Source organism: Callorhinchus milii, unplaced genomic scaffold (genome assembly GCF_018977255.1).
Source record: "Callorhinchus milii isolate IMCB2004 unplaced genomic scaffold, IMCB_Cmil_1.0 Scaffold22, whole genome shotgun sequence".
NCBI lineage: Eukaryota > Metazoa > Chordata > Chondrichthyes > Chimaeriformes > Callorhinchidae > Callorhinchus > Callorhinchus milii.
This window is the reverse complement of record NW_024704763.1, coordinates 3,006,864-3,016,062: the sequence shown is the minus strand read 5'-3', so window position 1 is coordinate 3,016,062 and position 9,199 is coordinate 3,006,864.

Below are 9,199 nucleotides of genomic sequence, written 5' to 3'. Positions count from 1 at the left end.
CCCATCTTTAGGTTGCACCTGAAGACCTTCCCCTTCAACCGTGCTTACAGTCACCTCCCCCCGGCTCGGCGTCATGCTCCACCACTGTCAAATGCCCTTGGACACTGCCCTGCGTGAGGGGTGCTGTATAAATGCAAGTTGTTGTTGTTGAGGAGGAAGGGTAAGGGAATCTACTGAGCATCAGTCACGGTCTAGAAGAGAAAAGACAGAGAGTTTTGTTGTGATTTCTTTTTGGTCAGCCGAGTGTTTGACACATGGGAAAACCCATCATAGTGCGTAAGGGTATCCAAAAAATAGAGTTCCACATATATATATCCTCTCTATGTAGAAATGTCTGTTGTCAGGAATGGAAAGTGCACTCTCTCCCTGGAGGAGTGCTCCACTATTTCACCTAATTCCAAAGAGTATTAAGTGCAGGTTGGCAAGAGCCAAGGCTTGGCAAACCAAGACTGTTGGAGTTTAACCAGCTACATTCACAAAGCTTGCCATTGAGAGCACTATCTGGCAAGCTTCTCACTCTTTTCCAGCTAGAACACACCCTACTCTTAGGGCATTGACTTGCAGGGTTAAATGTTGTTGTAATGAAGTCATACTCCAAGAATATTAATTTACTTTTTATGTTCAGGTCATCAACTGTGGCTTTTCAGCTTTGATTTCTGTCTTGATTTCAGATTTCCCACACTGACAGACTTTTCTTTTATTTCTAATTTGTGGTGGGAAGGTGTCTGTCATGATTATTTGTCATAAACTTTGTTTCAGCTTAAAAACAAGTTATGTATTATTTTGCTGCAAATATATAACATCTGCCTTGGCTTGAACAGACTGTAACTGTCAGTCTGAGTCAAGAGTTACTTTACACAAAAGAATTCTCCAGTGATATGGAACTCACAAGGTCAAAGCAAATTTTTAGTCACAAACACATTTGGAATTGTTTGCAGATAATCCGGCAGATTAATGTTGTTTCGCAACAGAGACTGTACCAAAAGGAGGGTCCGAGAATCCAACAAAAGAATGAACACTAAGGTTATTTTTGCCTTTTTTTTCTCTGACAGTCTTAATCATAATAATCATTGCATTTGATACAGGGCCTTGTTATGTTCTCGAGACTGCTCAAAGGGCTTCACAGGATATACTGTAAAGTGGATTGACTGTACTTTGTGGGCAAAACGTGGCAGCCAATTATACACAGCAGGGTTCTACAAACAGTTGTGAATTGAGTGATCAAAATGATTATTATTATTTTTTTGCAAGGGTTTATTACCCCTGGAAAACAATCCACCAATTGACTAACAACAGGGTTCCTACTTACTGCTAAGTAAACGGAGGCATGTGGAGTAAGGAAACTTGCCTAAGGTTTTGCCCTGTCCGGGAATAGAACCCAGGTCCTCCAGCTAGCGAGGTAAGTGCTCTAATCAATACATTGGGGAACTCCAGCATTTAGAGTTTCCTCTCCATATACAAGTTTCTAAACTCAACAGTAAGTGCTTTGAGACATCGCAAGGACGTGATAAGGTGCTATTCCAAATGCAAGGCTTGTTATTTATTACTCCTTTACAACAATGCTTTAACCTCCGTTTACCTCTTTGATATCTCCAAGTTGGAGACTTGCCAGAAACTTGCTCCTTTGGGAGAAACTCAACAAACTATTAGTTTTATTAAAGTGATTTCAGGAAAAATAAATTCCTAAATAATTAAAATCATTTAAATGATTGATTCGTGTTTATTCTTGTACTGCTCATTCTTGCGATAGTTACCAAGAATAAACAAATCATACATTCTTTTTCTAAGGTTGATCATTTGGTGCACAGTATTTTGTGCAAAACTAAGGCAACATCTGAAATATATTGGAATTCCACTCCCATGGGCTAAATAAATGATCCTATCTGCTATTCCAGTTTACACTTGCACAATTATCTTCTTATTTCTCGTGTTTAATCGTTTAATCTCCTTGGCCAGATCTTTAATTTTGAGACTTATGTTTGAATATAATATCATAGTAATAACAATCCTTGCATTTGATATAGCGCCTTACCACTTCGTCAAGACGCCTCAAAGCACTTCACAAGATGTACTGTAAAGTGAATTGATGTGCATTTTGTGGTACACATTTGATCAAGCACAAAGGGTGAATGCACTCCACTACAGGTAGGGTCTAGACTTGGGAGACATGTCTTCTTAACTTTCCCTCACAAAAAAATCCCCTCTGTTGCCTCTTTCTTCTCAGAGCATCCCTTCTTTGTGAGATCTGCCCTCTCCGTTTTCCTCAGCTGTGGATTTGGCCCCAGTTCCTTTCATAAGGTTGTACAATTTATGACGACAGCAAATATCATTGTTTATCGATAGCACATTCCTAATATGATAGGTTTCAAGATACAATCTGCCATAAAGTTCACCTGACCATGACAACACACAAATAAAAGCTAATGAGGTTATAACAAGGCAATATCCAGTACGCATCAGCTTTTAATTTGTCTATTTTTTAAATTCAACCCCTGGAACCAGAAAGTGTTGATTCCTTCAAACCAAATTTCTTTTAGATAATAATATTTGAGGATACATTATATGAGTAATTTGAGTCATAACATATAGTAAGTGTAGTATGGCTTGGAAGAATTAGGCAACTGTGGATCTAAGGTTTCCTAAGCTCTCCGCTCTGTTGTAGACTAATCCATGCAGGAATCATTATTAGCAACATCTCCATTATTGTGCCATTCGACCACCAGAATGGTAGAAAGTGAACTAAATAGACCTTGATCTTTTTTCTTCTAACAATTCCTATGTTCTTATGTTCCTTTGTCACCCTACTACAGGTGCTGATTTAATAATAATAACCCTTGGATGTGATATAGCTCCCTTTGTGCCTCAGAACACTTCATATGATTTACTGTAAAGTGCAGGACTGTGCATTTTTGAAGGTGAATGTGCAGCCAATTTGTGCACAGCAAAGTCTCACGAACAGCCACAAAGTGAACAATTCATTTTATCTGAGGGATCGTTGGCCAAGACACAGGGAGAAACTCCTTTCTTTTTCCCAGTAGTGTTTTGCCAAGTGACCATCCTCCACGAAGCAGTGAACGGACTGTTCTACCACAGAGAGCATTCCTGAGACCTGAAATTTCTTACACGTCACCTTAGCTTTAAGACAATTGCCTTAAAATTGTGCAGAATTTTGGAAAATATTCTAGATCACTTCACTTAGAAGCTAGTTTAGAAATGACACACACACAACCTCTAACAGAGGTCTCATATACAACAATACCTTGCATTTGTCTAGTGCTCCTCAGCTAGGGTAGCATCCCACAGCACTTGACAGTGGCGGAGCACAACACCGAGCCAGAGGGAGGTGGGAGGTGACCCTAGGCAAGGTCAAAGAGGAAGGTCTTCAGGCACGAAGATGGGAAGGAGAGCGTAAGGCATAGAGATTGAGGGAGAATTTTCCAGTGTTTGTACACATTATATTAGCTGACTGGAAAAAGACCAACTAGGATTAAAGATGGATGAACTATTGTAGAAGCCTTTTATTTTTAAAAAAACCTTCTCAGTATAATTAGCCTGATAACGCTGTAAAACAAAGTTGCTTTGACATTTTGAATGATTTCTCAATCCTTCACTTACATCGCAACCCAATGAAGGTTCGGTACTTTGGAACAGCCGAGAGGGGTGATTTTCTGACCAAAAGTGCACCTGGTTCATTTCTCACCAGCAACCACTTACCTCTGGCTCTGACTCCATCATCTCCTGCTGCTCACACAGACTCAACCAGATAGTGTACAGCTGGTAGCATTCAGTTTGTTTCTCAGCTGGGCTCTCACCGCCAGTATCTCCTTCCCCTGTGGAACATTGCCGCCTCATCCTCACCTTATTCTTTTGTGCTTAGTGTTTTTGAATCTGGTCAGGGCTTTCTCAAGACTTTGCTCTTCGATCTCACTTTCAGTCACTCTCCTACCTCCACCCTCCCTGCCCTCCACCCCTCCTGGTCTCAACCCCCAGCTCAGGTGCAAATCCTTGACTGTCCAGTGCCTTGGGACGTTCTCACAATGTGAAAGGCACTGTACAAATGTAATTTATTGTTGTTGTTTTATTCACTTTGTAACTGAAACCCTTATCTGTGCCTTTGTCACCTCAAGGATACATTTTGCCATTGGATGTGTAGGAACCCTTTGGACGTGCAAAGTGGAAATATCATATGAAATTTCATATGAAAAGTGCTTTTGAGTCTGATCAAGGCTGCACCTGATGGCTGAACTCTATGAGTTTCAATATTAAATAATTCTCTATTGTCATCCTTCCGCACAGCATGAGCCACTGGGCACTGATGCCCACATTATGTTGTGCCTGGAAAACTCGGCACAAACAAACTTACAAGACTCTGAAATACACAGAAATCTTATGAAGACCTAAGGACACAATCTTTTCTTCCTAATGTACTACAATACCTGAGTCTTTGACACGTGCTTCTGATGGCATTAGGTTTGCAACTTAATTATCCTGATGAGAAATCTTCTTTCCCAAAACGCATTTCATCTTTCCGCTGTCACTCACAAATCTTTACTCCCAATTAAGCTTGTTTTCTATCACCAGACCGTGACATGAGTGAATAGAAGGCTAAATATAGCTATTTTGTTGTTTAAACACAGCACAAGCAATTAATGTTATTGCATCCAATCATTGTATATTGCACAACTAGAAAATCAGGGCTGGAGAATGGAGAGTGTGACTTCTCTGTAAGAAAGTACTCACTCTTATTGTGTTAATATCGTGTGCACAAGAATGCTATCAACTGAGCCAGACTGACAGATAGGACATATACTATTCCCCAGCCCTTTGGTGCTACAACATACCTACAATATGTCTGCTCTAGAGTAAATGTTACGGAGAATGCTCCACTGACATATTGTGTTCTACCGCAAGAATAAGAGTAGCTGTTTCTCTTTACTTAAGATAATAGAATATGTTTAACCTCAGCCAACTGGCTTAGTGTTTTAAACTGAAGAAGAGGGAAACAGAGGCAATTTATAAAGACTGTGCGTGTTGTGCTTTGCAAAATCCCCAGCTTCTCTGATTTAGGACCGAAAGACTCTGTTTTGAATTTTGCTTCCAAATAACTTCCAAATGTATGTTCGTGTTTTGTTCTTTTTCTTGTTTAATAATCCTTGTCATCCTCTCAGCTCCTTGTGCCTCGCTCTCTCATTCTCCCTGTCACAACCCCTCCCCCCCCACCCCTGCTATCTTCCATTTCCCAATAAATTATAACTGTTTTGATGATTATTAATATTTTTTTTTACAGGGCAAGCCTTGCTCGTTCAGTTCTCGCTCTTAACACGCAGATTAAGTTGCAACATTCATTCCTATGAATCAGCAGATTCAAAAAGTAATTGGTTTCTTCTCTTTAACAAGCAGTTGAAATTGCATCCCGTGATGTGTTAACACAGGTGTTAATGCCCAACTATATGTCAACAATGTTAATTAACTTGTTGCTGAAAATCCTGCCCTGAATGATAACCAAAACCGTTGCAGCTTGTTGTCCTGTGCTTCTTAAACTCTGCCTCTTGGCAAAATGTCCTGGCTTTCTTTTTGTTAGCGATAAACATTATTTAGGGTTTACTGAGAACACTGTTAAGATTCACCACAGTACCCTAACCTGAAATATCACAAATACAATATTTTCTTTTGAGTTTTGTAATTATTGTGATGTTTAGAGGGCCATTTTAAATGCTAATTTCAAAGTTTCTTTCAAAGGGACTGCTTCCCCGAGGCCCATTGGAATGCACGATATTAACAGAAAAGCACTGTTCAAGGCCATCTGTTTCCAGTTAGTATTTGTTGATTGAGTGAAGCGGAATCATAACATATTCTGTGTTGGGCGCACCTTCATGATAAGTCAAGCACTGCATTCTCATGAAGTGTATTTTATGGACATTGCCACTACACAATCCATTTGGGTTAAGGTTCTTTTAACATAATCCTTATAATAATCCTTGCATTTGATATAGCGCCTTATCCCGACTTTGAGACATCTCAAAGTGCTTTGCAGAATATACTATGAAGTGGAGTGACTGTATATCGTGGGCGAAACTTGGCAGCCAATTGGACACAGCAGCGTCCCACAAACAGTCGTGGGTTGAATGAGCACATTTTTTGAGGGGAGTTATTACCCCAGAAAGTGATCCGCCAATCGACTAACAACCATGTTCCTGCTTCCGGCTAGGTAAACAGAGGCGTGTGGAATAAGGAAACTTGATAATATTTTGTCGGTCTGAAGGGTTTTGAGTTATTCAATAAAGAGAATGATAAGAGGAATCTTGTGGTGAATTAGCTGTGTAGGCCAAGTGAACTAACGGTCTATTCCAGCCTGAAGTTAATACCTTAATAATAATAATAATCCTTGCATTTGATATAGCGTTTTTCACGTCGGGAGGACGTCCCAAAGCGCTTCACAGAACACACTGTGAAGTGAATTGACTGTATATTTGTGGGCGAACGCGGCGGCCGATTGCGCACAGCAATGTCCCACAAACAGTCGTAGATTGAAAATGACCAATTTATTATTGTTTTGGGTTTTGGAGGGATTATTATTAGGTGTGTGGAGTAAGGAAACTTGCCCAAGGTTTGGCCCTCTGCCTGGAATTGAACTCAGGTCACTCACTTGCAAAGCGAGTGCTCTAACCACTGAGCTACAGGACTCCAACCTTACATTCAGGACCATGGATTTGTCCGTGGCTGAATGTGCTCAATGGACCAAATGTCCTTCTTTTGTTCCTAATTTCCTATTAAGGGTCAGAAGAGAAGTCATCCAGAACAGTTGTGCGCAAAATAAGCTTGTTAAACAAATGAGTTCAAAAGGCAACTGGAGAGATAAGGGATGCGGTGAAAAGGCAGGTAGCTGGCGTTCACCATTCAAATGGCAACAACATTGTTGAGTTTCATGGCCTCTCCCTGTTCTATCGGGCTGTTTTTTTTAGATCTCCTTGGATAACAGTTGAAGGAAATGATGGAATTGCTGACCTGACAATCAGTTTCTGAAGACAAATTGCTAGAAATCTGGAATGAATTGCTTCTCTGTATCAGTACATTTTCCCTTCACCTCAGGGACCTTGGTTTGAATTAAGCCCAGTCTAGCCTCTCTGCAGCTGGGTTAAGCAGCGTGAACATGAGTGGTGGGAGAGGGAGTGGGGGCGGGAGGGGGTGTCAGGGAATATCAGCCAGCGTTCCTAATGTAATGATTCTTCCAGACTCCTGCAGCAATGGAGTTGAGCTATATCCAAGCAGCAGTTTGTGGGGAAAACTTTGCTGCCAATTCCTGCACTTGATCCTCTGACAACCGAGGTCACCAGCATCAGCTCAAATCTTTCTGATCTCCAGAGGGAAAGTTTTCAGAAAATAAGTAATTTGAGTTTGGCAGGGAATGTGAGGGAACAAACACAAGTTTGTTCCCTTTAACATTTTCACTGGAGCTGCAAGTTTCCACTTGCAAAGTCAACGTTTGTGAATCCATGCACGTAGTCGCTGACCATTTTTGTCAAAAAAAATTAAATAATAATAATAATCACTGGATCTTATATTATGCTTTTCATGTCTGGAAGTTGTCTCGAAATGCTTCACAGAATTTTGCTGTAAGGTGTAGCGACTGCGCACATTATGGGCCAACTTGCACACAGTGATGTCCTACAAACGGCCATGAAGTCTATGACCAATTTTATTTAAGGGATGTTTGGGCTGGGCACCGGACATGATGGGTGCCATATTAAATGCAAGTAATTATTAATATGGCACTTGTTCAGCCACGGGTATCATTTTAAGATAAGGCTGGAATGAAGAATGTTGTCAGTCATCTACTCCCTCATAGAAACTCAGGAGAAAAAAGCCTCCCCACAACATTGGATTCCTGTGGGTTAGAGGAGCATTCAGTGCATGCTTGAAGAGATAGCCTGAGCAAAATTCTGCTGCTCAAGACTGCAGTACTTTGAAACTGATTTGAAAGCATTTATTTCTTAATTGGACAAAGCATTTATTTCCTAATTTGACTAAAGTTTAACAAGGCTGAGAGCGGGCCTGCCTCTCCATATCACCAGCCCAGCAGAAATAAGACTGCTGAGGCTTCGTTTTACTGTTTTGCCTGTGATCCAGCCATAAGCCAAACCTCAATCTGAAGACGCGTCAATTTTTCAAAAACTTCTTGGTTGACTGAAATCATACACCGACTCGTTTAAAAGACGTGCCTGTTTGAAATCTCTGACAATGAGCCTTGCCATAGATCTTGTTAAATAATGAGAGTAATAATAAAATCCTTTGCGTTTGATTGAGCGCCTTATTACATTGTTGATGCACCTCAAAGCTCTTCACATAAAAAAGCACGGAAAACAAAAATGTAATAGTACTTTGACTATCTCCGTCAATTTATTCAAAAACAGTCAGGTTGAGCTGAATAGAAAAATTATTTTTTTAATTCCTTCAGTTGATATACTGCACTTTACATAGTGACATCTCCAAGTGCTTTAGTTTCAGTAAAGTCTAATGGTTGTGTATTTTTTGTTTGAATGCAACAGCCATTTGGCATACAGTAGATCCTTGACATTTTTTTCAGTGTTTTGAGTTTATTAAGTCCTGCAGTTTTACATGTTGATCGTGGTTTGTTCCTGAACTTGACCCTTGTGGATTGTAAACTTACTCATGCTGGTACTATTTTACACTGATAACTTTAAGTAACTATATCTGAAACTGACAAAAGTGAGTGTGATGCGAGATCCTTGTTAATTCAATTGAATGGAAATTGTGTAACATTAGATGCAATGTGGGATCATAAATTTGTGATGTTGCTTAATTGATGTGAAGTGTATTCTTTATTGCTGTCAAAATTGCGTACAGTTGAGAACTGTGTTTTCCAACACTTTGACCCTGATCGTTTGGACTATTCATTTGGACTATGATCAGACTGGTTATGGTTGGAGAACAGTTCATAATTGTCATGTCACGCCATGTTCACTCCTGCCTCTTGCAAGCATTTGTGCACATAAATACAACATAATAATACTAATAATAATCCTTGCATTTGATATAGTGCTTTTCACGTCGGGAGGACGTCCCAAAGCACTTCACAGAACACACTGTAAAGTGAACTGATTCTATATTTGTGGGCGAACGCGGCAGCCAATTGCGCACAGCAATGTCCCACAAAGTCGTAGATTGAAAATGACCAATT